The sequence below is a fragment of the Theobroma umbraticum genome, unplaced genomic scaffold (genome assembly GCF_002168275.2).
Source record: "Theobroma umbraticum cultivar Fairchild unplaced genomic scaffold, ASM216827v3 scaffold_50.0, whole genome shotgun sequence".
NCBI classification, from domain to species: domain Eukaryota; kingdom Viridiplantae; phylum Streptophyta; class Magnoliopsida; order Malvales; family Malvaceae; genus Theobroma; species Theobroma umbraticum.
The window spans coordinates 754676-777605 of NW_018397261.1; the positions used below are offsets into that span (position 1 = coordinate 754676).

The 22930-nt window shown below is 31.4% G+C and overlaps 1 non-coding gene across 1 annotated transcript; it reads right to left on the reverse strand.

Annotated features, from left to right (window-relative positions):
- Positions 1–17506: 17506 nt before the first annotated feature.
- Positions 17507–17599, reverse strand: LOC149527070 (small nucleolar RNA snoR8a). The gene has a single exon (XR_016351365.1). It is a non-coding gene; the product is annotated as a small nucleolar RNA snoR8a (small nucleolar RNA).
- Positions 17600–22930: the final 5331 nt, after the last annotated feature.

A 22930-nucleotide genomic window follows, 5' to 3' on the forward strand; every position in this document is an offset into this window, starting at 1 on the left:
GGTACTGAGGAAGTTTCTACTTCTGCATTTATATTTTAGCCGGACTACCAGTAATTCCACATGAGTTTTATCATTATAATTACCTTCAATTTGCAAACAAAATCATGAACAACTTGACATGTTTCCTTTCCTAAAATAGTATAACTTTTTATGCCAACGCGAAAGATAATTAAATCATGATTTGGCCCAGACTAATTAATGAAATACACTGAGTTAGGATCTGAAAGTGCTATACCCTCCATATAACATATGAAGTTAATTACTAATGTAATTTGCTAAGTGTCTTAGTGTTTATATATATAATTGGGTCTAGCTAGCAATACAATAATGGGAGGATTAGTTTGGCCGTTTAAGGAGTTAAAAGGGAGTTGAAAAAGGAGTGCACGTGTAGGGCTTTAAAGCAGCATCTTGTCTTCGTCCCATGCATTTAGTGGGAGAGAGAAGTATCACAAAATTAACAATTACAAAAAAACAAAAATAATGGATTTGAAATTAATGAAACATAAAACCAAGGACATTTTGCGTTGATGATTCCACCGATGATGCTGAGGAAACAAACAAAACTTCAAACCAAACGAAATGACAAGTTTCAAGGTGAGGGTGGAGCCACAAAGCTTTATTTTTGTTAAAAAATGTCAATATTTGTGGGAAATTATCCTGGGGTTTTGTAATAACTTGTGCTTCATTTATAATCCCATCACATAGGGATGCTAAAGGATTGCATTCATTTTGGTATGCAAAAGAGTTATCCAAATTTAAGTTTCACAAAGAGATATATTCAATCTCATAAACCTTCTCCTGTTTTTTTTTTTTAAATTCGATTAAAATCTATAAATTAAACTTATAAATTTTAACGATTACAATGTCTTTTTTGAAAATATATCACCTTTTTTTAATTTTTTGTTTGAAAAAAATTCATTCAACAGGAGATACATATACCGTTGAATCAAATGTTTGTGGTGCTAACTTAAGATAATGTTTGCCTCTTAATATAATCTAAATATGTATTGAGGTACAGGCTCATTGTCAATTAGAGTATTAATCAATTTCCCGCCCATGGCCAAATATAAAAGTTAATCATTTGGTAGCTGCATTCAGGTCAACTTTTAGTAGCAGATCAGGTAATCGTGAAAAGGGTCTTCCTTTAGAGATTGGTACTCATCAATTCATCCCCATCCCCATCCGACCACGATCAATTGTGAATAAGTTTCCAAAATAATCAAATTAATTAAGGTGATCAAGGTACGAGGTCTCTGAACTTAATGATAATTTATTTGTTTATTTTTAGAGCCACTGCTCAACTCCATATAAATTTGCAAGTTGAAGACTTATGTTGGAGCAATTTTTTTAGAATTTAGAGGGTTTGTCATAATTAGATCTAATTGCAAGTTGTGTTATTCTAGTAATTCAAATTGATAGTATACAACCTGACATTTTAATTATGATTGGCTCTCCTGAATCTCATAGTTATTTCTCTAGAGTTTTGCAAAACCTAATGGAACGACTCTTACATGGAAACATTCATATTGCTCCCCTACCCTACAAGACAACCACATGCTATTCTGCAAACTTTAAAGATTAATATTTATAGAAATTATATATGGGAGACATTGTTGGGTTGCATGACAATGATGAAGCCCTCAAAAAACAAAAAACAAAAGACATAGTTTGAGGTCTTAATCTTATACATAATTTTTAATGAAAAAACGATATTTTATCCAACTATGTTTTTTCTTGTAAGTAGGGGCAAATCTTCATATAGGAGCCAGGGGGTCTTAGGATTGATATCCTCTCTATCATCAATAGTGTCACTAGCACCAATATCGTCACTAGATCTATATATGTTATTTTCTTATCGATTTTGAAAATTTTGTCTAAATAAATTAGTAGAGCCCCCAAACTTAACATAATGTGTTCATATTCATTATGTTTTAGGCTCTCATGGTTGAATATGTAGTAACAAGAATGAATTTTATATAAAGGTTACTAAAATTACAACAATTTAAGTAGGCTTACTCATATAAATGATTTTTAAGTCAAACTTGCAAGATTATTAGACTTTTCATCATTATATTATCGCAAACATATAGATTTAAATATATGAGTAATATAGTAACTAAAACCAAATTGACAAATATTCAAGTTTCCGGATCTTTTTCTTTTCCAACCGACCTTTTTTATCTATTACATTGTACAAGCTTCTTCTCTTTGAAAGTGGTTAGATACCAAAATACTTAACATCACTAGCTTAGACCTTTTCATTTTTCATAATTTAAAACACCATGTAAAAAATTAGAAAGCTTCAAGTTATGGTCTTGAAGTCTCCACTCTATTTTTTGAAATTATTTTTTTAATTTTTAAATATAATTATATTTTTGACTTTCTATTTTCATATACTTTTTAATTTAATGCATAAATAATTGGATATGATAACACAATATGTTAAAAATGTAAAAAAAAATATATATTGTGATTTTATTTCTATAAAACAATGTTGCTCATAATTTTAATGAAAAACTGTTGTTGGGCAGAATTTCAAGGAAGGATGAAGTATAAGTGAGGTGGATTGACGAGAATGACATGGTGCTTAGTAAGATGCTAGGTGGAGTCGCTAGTGAGAGAAACTTGGGTTGCTGGGATAAGGATGGTTCGCACCCCTGTTGTCTTTGGGTTCAAGTCTAGCCCATAGGGAAACTTGGCCCAAATGGTGAAACAATAGGCGTAGTCATGCTACAAGGTTAGAGGATTACTAGAATAGAGGGAGGTAGCTCAAGGAGAAAGAACACAACCTTTGCAAGCCTCTATTTTTTAGAAAATGAAAACATACATTTGCTCAAGAGAATAATAAATAAGGCCTTCATAGTTGGTGAAACATATATTATACTTGGAAAATGTTGGAAAGTACAACCCCGTAAGGAATTGGGAGAGGGGAATAGAAGGGCTACGTTTAGGAGAATAAATATCTAACTATAGATTATACTGGGCAGAATTACGATAATAAAGCTTTAACAAGATCTTGACGGAATTTAGCAGAGTTAGGATACGTTGGCCTGCTTCATCCTTGGATAAATTACCAAAAATGTACACTCCATGCAAAACCCTAAACCCTTTAAACTATTTCAACCAAATACTCCCCTCTCGCCAACAAACTACTCTTGCAAGTGCTTTCTTGATGAAAAAGAAAAAGAAAATTTGAACTTGTTTTTCTTTATTTCCATTTTAGTGGTGTGAAGAAAAAAAATAAGGGACCGAAGGAGAAGGCAGGAATTGGGTGGTTATGGTTGGAACAAAACACTAGCAAAGATAAGTTGCCTTCCAAGCCTTATTAAGTTTCTCTTTCATTCTCTTCTTCATTTGAATTATTTTTCATTTCCATGTTTTCTCTATTCTCTAATAGTGAGTTAAGGAGCAATTTCACTCAATGTAACTCAGATTACAAGAAGGGTAAAATGGGTATAAAATTCATGCCACATCAATTAAGTAAACGAAAACTCAAGCAGCGTAGTAACAACAAGATTTATGTGTCTTGCAACATATATTAATATGGAGCAAGTGTCCATTTTTAATACTAATGGATCCTAGATTTTCTTGCAACATATATTAATTTAGGGTAACTATCCATTTTCAGTATTAATGGATCCAAGATGAATTAAGGTGAAATCTTAAGGGGATGGGGGTAATTTATCGTTCATCCTTTGTGTGATTGTGAAACCTTGTTTGTTTATATTGTGAAAATTGATAAAAATTTCAACTTTTATTAAGTATTCCTTATTGACAATTATCCATGAGAATTCCTTGACATTCCATGTAAATCTCTCCATATTATTGTGTTATATTCATGGATGAATGATGATTGAAAAAATGATTGAAAAAGGAAGCCAAACGGATGAATTTTTGCCAATATGAACTTGAAGGGGGGACCTCTAATGGTTAAGACTCAACCCTAATCACTTAGGACTTAAAAAACATCAACATTTTGGAGTAGGGTTGACTACACAAGGCCAATAGTCTGCTACAGTAGAAAAATGAAGCCATAGTCAACTACCAATGTTAAAAGGTCGAATATGGAGCTATAGATTCGAAAATTAAAAGCCCTGGACTGCAATTTTCTCTCATTTCTCACTTTTTTTCAGCCTCCAAACACTCTTAAACCCTTCCCAAACTCTCAAGACTCTATCGGATAAGATTCAACCACCTAAACTCGAATCTAAGGTAAGGTTTGGCATTTTTGAGATTCTATTACAAGGATTCGACCTAACTCAAGGGTTTTGAAATTTTAACTCTTTAAGCCTAAATTTTAGATAAGAATTTGGGGGGTTTTTTTCCTTCAATAAGGTTGTGGAGTTAAGAATGATCAAGTTTCATTATATCTAATTTGGGTTAAAGTATTGAGGATTACTAGCTTGAAATGAAAATATGGGCTCATTCGTTTTGTTTCAAATAAATGGGTTTGTTGAAAAAATAAGAAATTTATGCTAGAAATTGTTTTGATAGGTTGTGTTGAGCTCGAATATTGTAGAACCATTGAGGTTTGATGAAGCAAGGTTTCGATGCACACTTTTGACAACGTGAGTGGATACATCCTTTTAAGTATTTTAATATGATAAAGCTAAGCATATTTTATTGAATTGTTTGACTTGCATGATTTGAATACCATGTTTACAATATTAAATCAAATGATTTTTATCTGAATGTTTTTAAAGAGTTTTATAATCTATATATGTATGTAAATATCACTACTATAGGGGACAAGCCCTTTTAAACGTTTTACTTTAAAAACTTCAATTCCGTTATGAATAGGAAATGAGAAATGTGTATGGACTTATGGACAACAAGTTGATGTAAGTTTCCACCTTTATACTTGATTATAAGCATGATGATTGAGTATTGCTGGAAGAGTACAATCCATGGTCAATTAGTACTTAAATTGTTGTTATGAAAATAGAGATGAACGCTTAGGTGGAGGTAGATGTTCCCACCTTTAAGCTTATTATACACTTTATATAAGGAATATTAGAATATGTAAATCATGATTCCTTAGGATAATATGTAATGTAGTTCTCACATACCTTATAAGAGATTTAAAGGTGTAACATGAGTCTACTTTGATTATGTATTGATGATAGATTGAGATAATACTTTGTATGTGATTGTTTCATAGAGCTTTTACACTGTGTGAGGTAACATTCCACACATGGCGAATTGCATCTGGCATGATGATGATAGTGCTCCACATGGTGTAAGGTAATATTCTTCACATGCTGGCAACACACAGTGATATGAGTGGAGCAATACTTACACATGGTGAGGCAAAATTTCACTACATGGTGGTGACGCTCCACGTAAGTGAGGTCGATGTGCCATTCACAAGCCCAAAGGTGGGATGCCTAGATGTGGGCGAAGAGCCAATAGGCATCTTACATTCATGATTATTGCATATTACTCTTGTTATTGTGATGCTTCTTGTGAATGTTTCTTATGCTCGAGATGTTTAAGTGAGAGGTAGATTGTAACCTAAGCTATAAGATAGCTAAAATAGATTAGTAAATAGAACAAGTCTCAATACATAGGTTGACTTTATCAATTATAAAGAAAGAATGGCCATTTGATTATTATGGATTGATTATTGAACATGGATTTCTTGAGTTATATGAGTTGAACAACGAGAATGAAATGTTATGATTGGTTTCACTTGGAGAATCTTAAATACATGAGCAACTCACTTGATTCATGAAAACAATGGAGTAAACCACCTTTAGCTTAGGTTTATACGATTAAATATCATTTCCCATGGGGAGGATTCGATACCACAGGTAAAATATGAATTTCTTATTTTTTCTAAAATATTTTCATAAATGTTCAATCTATTTAATGAGCTACATGTTTATGAAATATTGATTTCACTATGAAACTAGGACACGTTTATGACTACTCTATTTTATGAAAGATTTGAAATGAAATATGATTATCTCAAGATCATGTTTACATTAACAATGTAATTTGTGTAAAAACTCTCCCCATTTTCTTGTCCTTTTCCCATATTCACTCACGGAGTCTTTATGACTCATACGTTAGTTTTTCCTTACATTTTTGTTGTACATTAATAAGAGCTCGTTAGTCACCTGAGTCATGGAGATTGGATTCGTCCTTCTTTCTTGGTAAGTGTATAGCAACCTTTTTGAAACCTAAAGAATTGTGTCATGTATCACAGTCACCTGAGTCATGGAGATGTGATTCGTCCTTCTTTCTTGGTAAGTGTATAGCAACCTTCTTGAAACCTAAAGAATTGTGTCATGTATCACAGTCACCTGAGTCATTGGAGATGTGATTCGTCCTTCTTTCTTGTAAGTGTATAGCAACCTTCTTGAAACCTAAAGAATTGTGTCATGTATCACTTGATGAGTCGATCTTTAAATTTTCATTTATAAATATTTGTTTATGGATGATGATTAACTATCGAATGGTAAGATATTTCTTATAATGTTATGTCAATGATATGAATAATGGCTTGAGGCCTTATGAGCACTTAAGGCGCCAATTTACAGAATATCTATGAAATGTATTGGGTATAATTACTATGAATGAGAACATTCACACTTTTTATATTTTGAAATCCATAATTGTGTGATTCACTTTTGCACAGATGTTTATGATTATATGTCGCGTGTTATGCATGTATGATGATAATGATGGCAAATAAGCCAAATATGATTGATTGATGATGTAATGATATTAAGAGGCTTGCTAGAGTAAAGTGGGCCATGCTAATATAGGTGCTAATGTGGATTATGATCCTTCTAGAAAATGAGATGTAACAAAGTTAGTATCAGAGCTCTATGTTATAAAGTCCTAAGGTCACCTGGTTTGTTTGTTAAATGAAACATTGACATTATGTGTAGGAATCTTGTTTTTGTTTGTGTACTTAAGCACAAACCGAAAACAAGAGATCCATATATGATTCCTTGTGTGTATACCCACTCAAGTTATGTTTAAGTGTTTGTGTCGAGTATTGGAATAAGTGATTAGAAATGAGTCTTGTATCATGTGATTATTAATGTTTTGTGATTATGCTACTTAGAACTTGAGCAATTTCTAGATACGTGGTTGAGTGGGAGACTTTCGCAAATGTTTCAATTAGACCACGAACACCCACTATTAGGGATCGTGAAAGTTATAGTAGAGCTAGATACTCTTGCTGAGAGTATAATAAGACCATGTACACTTATAAATTGAGGTCGTGGCAAATGTTATAGAGCCGAATACTCTTGTGAAAATTATTACTAGGCTAGTACTCTCATTAAAGGCCGTGGCAAGTGTGATTAAGTCACAAGACCAGCGAGGGTAGAAACATCTATTGGCGAATATGTGAAAATTATCCTCCTATAGTAGAGATTGAAATAAATTTATGTCCCTTGTAAGCGATACCTATGTTTAACATGTGTTATTCTAGGCAAGAGTGCCGTCTAGGACTTAGACCATGATTAGAGAAAAACTTTGAAGCAATAGACTTTTAATCAAAAAATGACCAGATCGTGTGTTTAAATTTTAATGGCCTCAATGGAAGAGGTAAAGCTATTAGAAATGCTAGAGCGTAGACAATAAAAGATAATGATATGTATGTTGTTTTCATGTTGTGATAGATGATCATCAAGTTGGATGCAAACTCAAGTGATGAAGTAAGAATTATGGATAGTTGATTAAGGCATCAAAACATGGACTACCACAAACTAGCGATTGATATCATATACGAGAGATACATAATACTTTGCTATTACCTTAGATATCAAAAGAATTAGAATTATGTTAATGATTTCGAGGATTGAAGTAAACATCTCCTTCAGGGAAAGGTACTTGTTTCAAATTTGTGGAAAGTTGAAAAGCTTGCATAGTGATGAAGAATTTACATTTGCCTACTTGATCTATGATAAGGTACATAATTTGTGTTCAAAGTATGGTAGAAAGGATTTTGATTTCGACGAACTTAGGGGAATAGGGCCAATTCTCATGATGAAATTTTAATATATAGTTAACTATACTATTACAGATTAATTGATGACTCATAGGAGTCTAAGCATGATATGTTGGGATCAACAATAGAGGATACTTAACAATCTTGATTATTAAAGGGTATTTGTGTCATAAAGCCATGGTACAGCCTTATTTGCAACCATGCATTACAATTGATTGGCTTTATGACGATTGGAAAAGGAAATCACTATATGGTATGATTTACTTTATTGGGAAAGTACTTAAGTTATGTATTGAAGATCACGACATGAAAATTGACTTCAATTATAGCTATTTATTTAGGAGACAATGTAAGACTCCTAAACTTAATGACCTTGTGTGAGGATTGGTCATGGAATTGTAAGTAAAGGCTAAGGTTGAATACGGAAAATTTGCACAAAAGGAAAAGATTTGCAATAACTATCTTGGACCAGTGAGCGATGTCTTAATAAGAGAGCCCAATAAGTTGTAATGGCTTGTTTTATGATTTGGTATGTGGCACGACCACTAACAAGGGATGAGATATTTTAAGTCGTGATTATAGGTTTGTTTTAGCACAAGTCATAAAAATTGAGACTTGTAGTGGTTCTTTAGAACTTAGATCTTAGACTGGTGTACTAAAGTGCCATAAGTTATTAATGACAAGATGATAATATGGTCATGTTAATGACTAGATGATATAAAGTTTGAAAGTTAATTAGAAACAAAATTATTGTTGATAGCTATGATTTCCCATAGCATGGGCATGAATTGTGGAACGTTAATTTGTGACTTTGTAATTGAGATGCATGAGAATGTGTCCACTAACAGTGGCATTGTTGAACTAAATTACTATGGTAAAGTGCAAGGTTGGATTGGTAGCTTGTATGATTACAAGTGTCGAATGATAGAAATATTATGAAGGATTCAACGAAAATCCACAATCTTAATAAGTACCGTTAATAGGTGCTTATATGATTTTATGTTTGACACATAGCCAAGTGTATATAGTCCATATGGGATAAAATTCTTGCCAAGTTATATTCCTTATGGTCCATGTAGGTTGTGGCAAGTCCATTCGATTAGAGATGAATAATGACATAGTTGGTTCATGATGAATTTTGAATACTTGATGATTTCAAGTTTAGAGAATTGACCATTAGCTGCATAACAAATTAGTCTATGGAATTGGGAGTAACAATACTTATGTGACATTGAGAAATGATCTATGAATTTAATGAACCCACGTCCAGTGAAGTTAGAAATAAAGTGATAGAAGTTAGAATCATTATAGAAAGATATGGATAAATGAGCATTGTTGGATGCTACCCATCATGGTGGGAAACCTCAAACATGAATGTATACAAAGAGGTTGAATTATATGATGGAATTGAATCATAGAATGAAATACAATGAGAAGACCATAATTGATCAAGTTTAAAGTGATAGTTAGAAAAGACCTTGAGGTTACTCATAGTCAATACATTGTGAATGAATTACATATTTGTGATTGTGAATCCATGGTTGATATATATACCCAAAAAGGTAAAGAACAATTATAGTTTGGTTAAGTACAGTACTAACCATGTACATGATGTTATGAGCATATTGATGTTGAAGTGGTGTGGACCATAAAGATAAATTAAGATGTATGACGTTTAAATGAGGCATGTCTTGAGAAAAAACGCTTAAGAGAAAATATGAATACCATTCATGAGGCAATGATTGTAAAAATGTTAGAAAGTCACATTTGTTGTGGGCCAGGTGAATGACTAGAGTCACCTTTTATGAAAAGGTGAGAGTGAATGATAAATAGCCCACATATTGAAAGTCTAAGTGTGGATAAGCCCAATTTTTGCCACTAAATGAAATAAGTATGGATGAATAGATACCCACCATTACGATCATGTAACCAACACATATGATAGAGTAAAAATACATCTTAATGATATTATAATTATGTATGTGTTAATCTTTCATGATTATGAGGACCAAATATGAGGTGATTATCAAATGGGTATAAACCTTTGAGTTTAGGCCGATGTGTTGCTCAACCCATGTCGAAATAATAGAAAGAGTGCCAATGTTCACACGAGTTATGTATAGTAATGAGTTCACTATGGATGGGATAATTACGCGTGCCATGATGGCCTTAAGTTATATAAAATGATGTGAATAATGGTACCTAATAACTCTATTATCTAGAGTTATTTTGCCACATTTGAGTAATGAAAATAGCTCAGGCCTTGCGTTTTTAAGTTAATTTTAGGTAGTTTTTATGTTTTTCATTATTAAGTTTAATGTATGTTAAATTACTTTAATTTGAGTAATTTAGCTCATTTTTATGCTAAAATTCCTAGTTTGAGCCATCATTGATTTAGTCTTTGTTTTGAAGATGCTCAGGTGCATAAAGTGTCATGAAAGTGAACCGTGCAAAGACTAATGGCAATTATGCAATAAACATAAAAGGTTGAAATAAGATTAATTGCCTATAAACATTAGGCTTATGCTACACACTAAGACCAACATACGAGGAATTATTAGCACCCAAAAACCTCTAAAATTCATTCACAAAACCTTGAAAGACAAGTGAGCAAATTTTGGAAGAGTTCTAAAACCTTGAAAATTGGTTTTCGCATCTTATCCTTATAAGCTACTAATATTGTTTCTTCTTGACCATTCAGCCATTGTTTTCTTCTCAATCTTGAGTGAAACTCATGCTATCTCATCCACTGATCAAAGTTTAATTAATTGTTATTGGAAACCTTATGGATCAATTAAAAGATGAAAGCCGTATAAATTGCACCTAACTGGGAAACTTGGTGCCCTTATCACCGATTATTGTAATTTGTTATTCTTGATTGAGTTTTGATCTCTTTTGATGAAAAGAAAGATCATATTGTATCTTGCTCCCCTAGCTAGCACTAGGCTCTTGGACAACTTGTGGATTTATTCACTATTGCCATTTGTATGGATCAACATTGGAAGCTAGACACTTGGACAACTTGTGGTTTGCTACAACTCAGCTTGTGAAAAGGACACAATCATGCCAATAGCCTTGTGACTTTGACTCCAAGGAATCAATGCATTATGACCATTATCCTCTAGTTACGGTACATATATGATAAATATAAAAAATAAGATTCTACTTATAAGAAAAAAATTTTAAATCTGTTGCAAATGATAATATGATTACACGCTTTTTTCCCGAAAAATGTGTCTTACAAGTCAATCAACATGTTTTGTAGGAAACATTGTTCTTGATTTAATGCATTGAAATAATAAAATGTTTCCCTTGTCTATGAGTTTATATGTTTTTATATGTTTATTACTTACAAGATAAAGTTTTTAAAGTAAATATCTTTGCATAGAAATTATAATATGTTATAATTATGAAATCCTCATTGTATCAAAGCATTATTCCTAAATAGTTCTTAGTCGATACTTCATCAACAAAGGACATTAATATAAGTCAAAAAACTAGCATTTGTTGTATTTCTTACTTATAATGTAAGCAATCGATTTCGTTGATTGAAATATAAGGATACTTAAAACTAACATATGGATGCTTATTACAAGAAGAAGTTCTTCAAATATGACCCATAGGAATAATTTCATTTGGTATCTCACTCAAGTGTCTATGAAGAAATTCTTACATGTAAGTCGTGGAAGTGATTTTTAAACTTAAGATCATCAGGTTACATGTGCCACACATTAACACTCACCATGGGCCTTAACTCAATACAATTGGCTCTAAACAACCCACACGAAACCCAAAACCTGACTAGCAGAGTAAACATGAGAAATAAAGTGCTATTGGATGCCATGAATACCTGCCAAGCCAAAAGAAACTACTCACTCCTTAATGGAGGCCTTAACAAGCTAACTATCTACACATCAATTAATTGGGGTGAATCTCACAAACTCAATGAGTGAATAACGGAAAAAAGCATAAAGGTTGAATATTTGATAAAGAAGGAGCTTAAAAATAAAAACGCAACCCAAGCAAAGACATGATGCACTTTGAAAACCTTGTTTGGCCCAAATCTTGAGTAAAATCAATGCACATGGCATGCATACTTCATTTTTGAAAATATCAAGTGAAAACACCTTTGAAAACCATTTCAAAATATTTATTTTTCTCAAGACAGGGGCCTAAGGTCGATCCCTAGAAGTCAAGGGTTGATCCTTGTCTAATGGAAAACATGCTATTCTACCTAAGTATGGCAAGATTGGCCATGCCATGAAACGAAGTCGATCTTGTGCCTTTAAAATCCAACTTTTTGTTTTTTGTACAAAGAGGACCGACCTATGCAGAAAAAGGGGTCGATCCCATGTTTTCCAAAATGAAATCTCAAGGCTTTTAAATGCAAGAAACCTTGTTTGTGCAATTTACAAAGTCTTCCTGCTGTTACAAAGTATTTCCAAATTTCATTTCAACTCAAGTGCTTAGTAAAATCAACTCATGGCCTATAAAGATCATAAGACCATTTAAATATGCAGGGCATGCTATTATAATCTCATTTAAAACCAGTGCCATGCCTTTTGCAATGCCAATATCAATACATATATAAATTCAAGCCATGATAAACATAGGTTTACATCAATTTAAGCAATCATGCTAATCATTTCATCAATAAACCAGAATCTGTAGTAAAAAACTAAACCTTGGGTAGGTCAAATAAATTAAATTGTTCTAGGAATGAATCAACAACTGAAAACCATCGGTAGGAATCCCTCAACTACCAGAAATACAATTTTTCCTTTAACTAGAGTCAAGTCTTTATGCATAAAAGTTATGCCTACTATCGTAACTACAAGACCTAAACCCGAGATATTCTCATAAAAATCTCAACCAATAAAATCAGAGGGGTCATAGCACTTTTAGAGGTTTAATTACATTCAAAGCATGCCATGATTTCTAAAACATATATGCTATCAGCATTTAAAATCATTGTTATGCAACATGTCAAGCTCAATAGAATTATACATGCATAGCAAGCACAATCAGAAATCCTTTGTTTCTCTCAAAACAAAGTATGAAACATTGAAACAACCACTATTTGGCTCATATGTCAACATTTTTCTTTGAAATCCTTTTGGAGAGTAAATCGATTCAAGCTTTTGTTTCCCAACTTTAAAATCCAGATATGTAGTAATAGTTATACATACTAATATTCTTTCCAAATCTCATTTGAAACCAACATTTAATTCCAACATTTAAAACCATGCTCAACACATTTTAAAGCATTAACTTCAGCATATAAATCATTCTCATAGCTAACAGCTCATGTAATCTCAATGGGCAATAAGACCATGCTTCTCAAATAAACCAAATTCTCTAAATTATGCTTTTCATATTAATTACATATAGCAAGATAGTTTTTATATCAAAATATAATTTGAAATAGGCACGCCCACTCTCCTTGGTGGTGGGACTTTCCACTAGCTAGTTGTTTATTTATCCTTTTCACTAGCAGATTCTTGTACCTCAAATAATTTCTCATGCTCCAAATACTTTTTCAACTTTTCATAATTCACTTAAGCTTCAAACAGATTCTTCCTACACTCCTAGCATTCAAATTTTCAGTATATATTAGCTCAGATTACATTATCTTTCTATGTATTTAGCTAACAACTTAGTGCCTCAATTCACATGTTTAACACTTGAGCTTTCAACCCTTACCTTGGTGGCTAGAATCAACTTTAGGAAAACTCCAAAAGCTCTCCAACCAAGGATACACAGCTCAGCTAAAACAAAATCCAAAACCAAAGTTACAACTGGTTAAATTTAAACTCAAGCTGCAAGGCAGCTTTAGCTCACCTACCACTTCCCTAGCTAAATCTACTATCAAGAAAGCTCAAAGATCAAAGGAGAGACCTTTAAATGCACAAGCAAAAGAAATGGAGCTTTGTCTCCAACCAAAATAAATGGGCGGATTGCCCAATGTGCAAGAGGAAGTATGGGGTTTTCCATGGCTTGATACCATGGGCAAACAAACCATGGTATTAAGCCACCCGCCTTATCTTTCTTTTTTATTTGAATTTGCCTTATTTTCAATTAGTTTCTCAACTTTTTTTTTGTTTTTCAATTTAATCCTCCAACTTTTTTCTCTTTGTCAATTTAGTCTTTCAATTTTTTTCTCTTTTTAAATTTAATCCTCTAACATTTTTCTCTTTTTCAATTTAATCCTTATTCCATGCAATTGCGTCCTTACTCTTGTAATTACATTATTCTTCCTTCCATGCCATCTCCATTCATTTATTTTCTACTTTCTTGTTCTTGAAATTTGATACTCATAAATACTTTTCCTTTCAATTTACTTAGCCAATTAAATTTAAACTCCAATATGCTTGGCTCAAAATTTGTTCTCACCCCCGTACCAATAGGACGATCTCAATCGTTCTAGCATACTGAGGGTCGGGATGTTAAACTTGCTAACTCTATGACTACTTTATCGTGCTCGGCACAAATGGGAATCACAGACAGGATTAATATCTCGTTCTTGTTTACCACTATCCGTGCCTAATAGCAACCAAGATACCCCTCGAAGCACTTATAGGCGGGACAACACCAACATCCCTGCAAGCCCTTAGTCAAAAGATTGCACTTTCCCATGATTCAAGCATGATTTACAATCATCTTTAGTTACAATCGTCTATAATTGTTATTTCTTTAATTATTTCTCTTAATTTCTTTCTTTTTCTCTTTCCATTCCATTCTATTTACAATAGTCGCTTCTCAAATATTTGATTCTTTTTTATTTTTATTTTGTTTTTCCATTTTCATTCTCTTTTTCTCAATTCACTCTTTTGCTTTCGAAAGCAAAAAACACAAAACCATGTTTTGGATACAAAAGCAAATAACATGTTTATAATATTATACATAAAATATGTAATTCTTTTATATGAAAAAAAAAATATGATTTTACTTTTAAATAGACTGATTGTGATATAACTAGTATCACATTATATATTAATTTGTCTGTATTTTAACTATTATGATATTTTTTTCCTTTTGTTTTATAGTAACTTTTAAAAAGTAAAAAGTATTAGAAGGCAAGTAGAAACTTCGATTAATTAAAACTTTATCATCTAATTTCTTTTATGGGAGAGACTATTGGCACTTCCTATCATCTATTCACACTCTCCACTAACAACTTTTGTTTTTTTCGTTTTATAAGACCCCACTAACAACTTAACATTGTAGTTTTCTAAATTACCTTTACTTAAATAACTTCTTTTAATTAAAGGAAACTTTAATTAAATATATTAATGTTTGTCTATTCACACTCCATAATTTTAATTATTTGTATTTTTACTTATTTTTTGAAATCTTTACAATATTTTATTATAATCGCAACTTAAAAAAGCAATAGGAGAGTACTCATTTATAAGAAACTCATAGGTCCATATGCAGAAGCAAATTTGCATAGTATATTCATAGAAACAACTTCAGAAAAAATACAAATAGCATACTTATTTATCATTTGACAATCTTTATGCACATATTTTAACCAAAACTATTTACAAGTGAAAATGTCCCTTATTGATGCCAAAACTTGAAGCACACTGTATATTCCAAGTTTACAAATCTCATTTTCAGCTACTGCTATGAATTTTCAAAGTTTATGGAAGACAAAGTTGCAACAAGCCAATCCATACTCTTATTCCCATCACATATTTGCCATGACAAATTAACCGTCTTAATAAATTGTTATGTAATAATTTAACTCCCACAAGAGAGTATGATATTCTCGTCTGAAAGAAAACACACACAAAAATACCAAATGTAGTTAATCAAAATCATAATAAATTAGAGTAAGATTATTGTCTTGCCACAATTAGACATCTCCATTATTCAAAATAGCAAACTAAAAATTTAACATCTTTAAATATATCAATCGAAAAGTACATAGTAGTACTCATAAAAAAAAAAAGTGAATATCAAAGTGTTGTTTCCAAAATGCATTGCCTTCAAAATCAAATAGAAGCTTGCAAAAAAAGATAACATTATATTATTAGTGAAATATCACTATAAATTTTGTAATATATAAGAAATGTTACAAAATTTCAATGAATCATACCTAAGAATTTTTTTTAATCTCACATGATAGTAGGGGATGAACTTCCTAGGTCAAGGTTATTCCCCATTCTCACTCCTTCAACTTGCCTAAAGGAGTGGCTTTAGCTATTTTTGGACAAGTATGACAACAATGTCCAATAAAACAGATACGAAACAATTATTTAGACAAATAAATTTGGAAAAAACAAAGTTTATAATGAGCAGAATTTTTTTAAATAAAAAAATAAAAAAAACTTTAAACAAAAAAGGAAGAATCTATTAGAAGAAAGCATGCCAAGATAAGAATTTAACTCCAATTCCAAGTTATTTTCATCATTAGGGCAAAAGATTTCATTAAAATTCATGTTTTCATCATCAATTTGTTGTTGCTCCATTGTTAGATTTATCTAAAATTAATCAATTGAACACTACTAGAGACCAAAGAAACCAATGAAGAGTCACAAGAAATAAAAGAAGCTATGGAGAATTAAAGGGTGTGTAAACAAAACATGAGAGTAATTGAGATTAACTAAGAGTTTGAATAGATAAATAGTAATATAATAAATTAAAAATTGACCTAAATAAAGAATTATTTAGATGAGAGTAATTTAGGAAATTATAATTATAAGTTGTTAGTAGGGACTGTTAATAGACAATCAAGGGTGCCAATAGCCTCACCCTTCTTTTATTTATTTTGAGGCATGGAGGACCTTTAACATTTGGAGATAGATTTTTTAGTAATTGTAAATCTTTGAGTCGATGATACATATACTTATTAATAAGTCAAATGTTTAAGAGTAAAAGATTTATAGTGTCAGAATATATATATATATATATATATATATATTACCTGAACATTAATTTATCTTTCTTGTAAAAATTAAATTTGAATTTCTCTTTTATAAAAAGATATTCAATATTTCAAAACAAAATTTCACACCTAAAGTTAGATTTCAATGAATAACTTGTATCATATTGGAATAAAATAATATAAAATGACTAAATAAAATCTTTTTTCATATATTTATAACGGTATAAATATTTAAAATTATATTCTAATTTGACTTAGTTTTTAACTTAAGCTGAACTTAAATTGACAAAATAAATTGATTTAGTTACAACTTTCACAATTTATATATACCCATTCTTTTGGAATTATTCAACCATTATCCAATTTACCTTTTATTTAAATTTACTCAAAGTTTCTTATAAAAAGATTTTATTTAAGTTCAAAAATCACAATCAAATTCCACTAAATTTAAATTTAAATTATTAATTTAGATCTACAAAAAATTCGTAAAAACAAAATAAAATGGTACAAATATTTGTAATTATATTTAACTCTGTCAACCATAAATATAGTCTTTAATTTAAAAATTTTCAACCTAAAAAATATAATCTGAAATATTAAATAAAATAAAAATATAAAAAATAAATAAATAATTGAAAAGGTGAGTAGCTCAGATTCTATGGGTATAATAAGAGGTTTGTTATGCTTAAATTGAGCAAGTTGGAATGAGAAATTTTTTTTATAATCATTGCTAAAAAGGAAAAAACTAAAAAAAAAAAACCAATAACAGTGAGACTCAAACACACACAAACGTCGTTATCAGAAAACTGTTTGATCCCTGAACTAAAAGAATTTAAGAAAAAAATAAATTGAAATAAAAAAACACAAATCTATTATCATTGCCCTAATTTCATAATAATTAATTGATAAATTAAACTTCTAATGAGAAAAACAAAAAAGGAAGAAGAAGACTGGGGGGTTGTTAAGGAGAAAAGTAGCTATTACCTTTTCTAACTACCAAAACAGAATCCTAATTTTGAGCATTTTAAAGGTTTCGTATAAATGACGATACTGTCTTTCTATAAATATATATCCAAGATAAAATATTTGAATTTTTTTATAAAAGCGAAATTCAAATTTAATTTTTGTGAAGAAGATTAACTAATGTACTGATTTTAAAATCGAACAATCAAATAAGAAAATAGTTTTCTTTATATTTTAATAATATAAATCTTTTACACTTAAACGTTTAGCTTATTAATAATTATAGGTATCATATACTCAAATATTTATATTTTTTAAATATTTTTTTCAATATAGTCCCTAAACAACTCAATTGTGTTCAATTTAATCCCTGTATTATATATTTTTATTCAATTAATCACTATGACATGGCACAGATTTTTTTTAAAAAGGTTTTCTCTCAATCTATCACATGGCACCGACACATCAACATATCAGTGCCTCATCAGCATTATTGTGTCATCGTGTCAGTGCTACATGATACTGTCACATCATTAAAAGTGTCACATCAATGTTGATATCATCACTTTTAATAGTAAATGTGGATATCGTTAGAGGGAATGACTAAATTGAAATAATTTTTAAAATTAAATTATTAAATTGCTTTGATTTTAAATATATGAACTAAATTAAATAAAACAAATAAAGATAAAAATTTTGTCCATATTTTGATCAATGTAAATTTGACTTAACCGCCTACGCTCTTTATGTCAAGAAGAAATAAATAGTAATAGAGTTACAAGCCGTTAAAAAACAATGGATCGAAAACTGGACCCAAAGCCCAGTGTGAAAGAATCTTTATCGGCCGAAGCCGAACCCTCATTGCACAATGCAGTGGCCTGGGTCATTTCAAGCCTACAACATTGTCCTTTCTTTGCAGTAAGAATGTAGTTTCCAATTGCCTGATTACATTACAGATCAATTGAACAAGCATCCAAGAATCTTTCTTTTCTGGAAACAGATAACTTGGAACTCAAATAAGTTGCGAATTTTCAAGGAAAATAAAGTACCTTAGAACTGCAGAATAATGAATCATATTCCAAATATAACATGATTTGATGCCTGCAAAGTCCATTATGCCTGGTATTCATTCATTTTTGAAAGATTGAAACCATAAATATAAAATGAAACGGCCGATTGTTTCGAAGAAATTATGCCGGCAGTAGGATCCAAAAATTACTGCCTGATGTTGGAAATAGAATGTTCCCTTCATTTTATTTTATTACTTCTTTACAGAAACCATGAGCCTGGCACTGGCAAGCAAATATTTCTTCAGTAAGGATTTAAACATAGAGGCATGCAGCAGCCTTTGCTACACTTTTTGGAGTCACTTTCCATCATCACTTAATTGAATAATATGAGAAAGCTTAACATAGCTTTTCACTTGTGAAAAATTAGGGGGAAAAAAAACAAAATGCATATATAACTCTAGAAGATGTAGAGAGGGGAATATTATATGAATATGTTTACACTCTACACCACTTCTTCATATAGTCGAACAGCTGATTTTTGTTGGCGCTCCGCGAAAGTAAATTGACCCACTAATTGATCCCTTTTTTCCTCTTCGTACACACAAACATACCATTATCGAATGATACCAATTAAACTGGCATATGATTAAGTTGATTTATGCATATCAGACTTGAGACAGTGATGGTATTTATGCCATGGCTGGTGAAACAAAAACTCTCTCATTTAAGATTTGCTGTCTGTCAGTTAAAATTCTACTATACAAGTATACGTATCGAATAGACAATATATTAGCAAGTAGAGTATCGATCCCATGGGAATTCATCTAAAAGTTTACTAAGTACTAAAATTATCGCAAATTAATCTTATCCAAACAATATCAAATAATATCAAATCAAACTAAGTTATAGCAGAATTAAATTAAGAAAATCAAAATAAAAAATACTCAAATAAATATCAAATCAAACAAGCCTAGAATTACAATATCCCTCACACTTCATCTAAATCTTACCTCTCTTTCTTAACTTATCTCAATGGTTGAATTGCTAACCTAGAGTCCTAATTATTTATAAGGGTCTCCCGACTCATCTTATAAATATCTATTTTAACCAAACATCTATCTCCTATGTGAATTGAAATTAAACAAACTCATTAATTCAGGCTCTAATCTGGCTACATATGGCCTATAGGTTATCCCTATCCTATACGTAAATCAATAATATGATCATATGTTATCCCAATTTTAGTCTACACTAAACTTCCTTTCCCAAGTTTGTTTAGGTTTCTAGATCAATTTAATTGGTGGCAGCAATTAAAAGCATTAAGAACAAATTGGATAAACAATTCATCCATTGAAAATAGGCAAGAAAGTGATTAAAAATCTAGATTACATGTGAGTTCAATTGCAATCCTAAGAAATAAATTAGCTCATAATATCTATAAAGACAGTATCCAAAGAAATTTAGCCATGAATCCAAGTCAAAGAAAAATAAGAAAACACAAAGGTAAGGAGAGAAAACTAATAGTTAGAGATTTATGATCTTGATTCTCTCTCTCCAATTCTCTTGTTTCCTTGCTTTGTTCTTGGCTCCAAATTCCCCAGAATAGTTGCTTGCTGCCTCCTCTCAAAATCTCTGAAAAAGGCTCTTAAATAGGCTCCAATATAACCTATATTTTAAATCCCGTAATGTCTTTTTATTTTTTTGGAAAGTCGCGCAGCGCTGCGGCGCTACTTCTCCAGCGCTGCAGCGCTGAGCTCTCTGAAATTTGTATTTGTGCTTCCTTTCATCAACGCTGCAGCCTTTGTTTCGCGGGTCAGGCTGTCGGATCTGATCATTAACTTAAACGTGAGTTACCCTGATATGTTAAGAACTGGGCAAAGTGTTAGACATAAAGCTTTCTATGTGCCTACTCATATCAGACATAGGTGCAATACATCAATTGGACTTCTGTATGAAAGATTTGTCTCACTAACGACTTATCATGTTCAGTCTTTACATACTGCTGCAGTGGCCGTTTTGACAATATATTTGCCATATCCAATGCAGAACTGGGCAACTTGGTAACATAAACATTTGTATCCCTTCTTCTTATAATTCTATTGGTCTAAGAATCACCTCATTTGGAGTTTTTTGAAAGAGATATGGTCAAAATACTGAAACATATATGAATGAAGCTATCACCATACTTGCACTGATTTTCATCAAATGAGTCTTTTTCATCAATTCTTACAAAAGTCATAAGAGAAATTAGCAAAACTACTCTTAAAGTAATTTAAAATAAAATACTTAAATTTAACTAAAATACTTAAATTAATCACTTAACAAGTAATCAAACTTAAACTAAAAAAAACACCTATAATGCTAAAATTCGAACCTAAAATCTCAAAGATCTAGCTACTTAAGCTCCCAAAATCATTCAAAATAACTCTATATAATAGAGTTATCACTGCCCAAAGAATTAATGGCCGGCAATGTTTTTGCAGTAGCTAATAATTTGGTTTACTTTCAATATACCAAAACACAATAATATCCATCTATCTATTATAGTTGCACTCATCAAATTACCTTAATTGTGGTGATGCCGCCTAGGTAATTTAGATCATAGCTAGCTGTGTCAGAAGTTTTACCCTTTTACCATTAACCTCAAATTAAAACCAAGTCTTTGGCAATTGTAGTTAAAGAGGGTAACTAATAAACAACTAGATTAGGATTTGTTTAGTATATTTCATGAGTAGAATGATAACAAAAGACTAATCATGGTCTTAACTAGCTTGCTTCTGAATTTATTTGGTAAACTGCTGCATCATTTCCAAGTCTTCAATAATATATATATATATTATATATATATATATTATATTACAGGAAAAGAAAGGCAAGGCCCTTATGATTTCTTGGATCTAAACACAAGAATAATGACACGCTGAAGACTTGTGTGTATGTACGTACGTACAATACATATATACGTAGCCCCTTCCTAATCAAGTCTCCTAGCATAGGTAAGTGACTGGGGCTGAAGTTTCCTAATGCTCTATAGTAAGAGAAGAGCAAATTAGGTTGGGACATGAGTTTTAGTTTACCTGTCAAAACCATACATTATTGGTGGATCTCAGTCTCGCAGCGTGGATATTCTTAGTTAGGACACCTGGACCTTACTTCTGGAGAAATAATGGTGGAGAAGACTCAAAGTGGTCAAACTTTGAATTGTCTAAACCATAAAACACTAATAAAAGCAAATGGGGTCTAGCTAGATAGAAAAGTTTGAAATGAAAACTAATTATTCAAAACCATGTTAGTTGAGTGTCGATAATGTAACACTGTGAACGCAATGGATGGTCCAAATAGATCTACTGGTCTAAATTGCCTATGGTATTGTACTTGCTCTAACCCTTTTTTTTTTTTTTAATTTGACAACATATAGCATAACCTTTAATTGAAGGCCGCCTTTTCACTCGAGAAATTGTCAAAATATTCAAAAGTTGAAATGCAAATCCTAGTTGAATGCATGCTTGATGCTAACTCTTCTTCCACGTGCAAGCAGATAAAATGAAAGCAAAAGAGTTGACATATACATGCATATTGCTGCCGATGAGCATGAAGTAATGCCTTCATTAATTTGAAGAAATAAGGGCTTAAACGACTGGCAGGTACATATTGGGGACATATGTAGCTAGCTTTTCCCCCGAGTAATAATGTGATTATCAGTGAAGGACAATAATTGGTAACACCTTATCATAAATTGATTGTTCCAATAATAAGAAAGAAAAAAGCAGATAAACTGATTTATTATATAGTGCATGTACTTTACATCCAAGGCCAATTTTTTAAATGAGAAACCCCTTTTCCCTTATAGCCAAGTAATCTTCAAAAAGGCTAACAAATCTCTATATATATTTACTCCATTCATTTATTCTTTCAAGCCGTTGCATGTAAATTCCATCAATTTTTAAATGAGAAACCCCTTTTCCCTTATAGCCAAGTAACCTTCAAAAAGGCTACCAAATCTCTATATATATTTACTCCATTCATTTATTCATTCAAGGGGCTGCATGTAAATTGCATCAATCTATGCATCTGTAAACCATAATCTTGGCATCA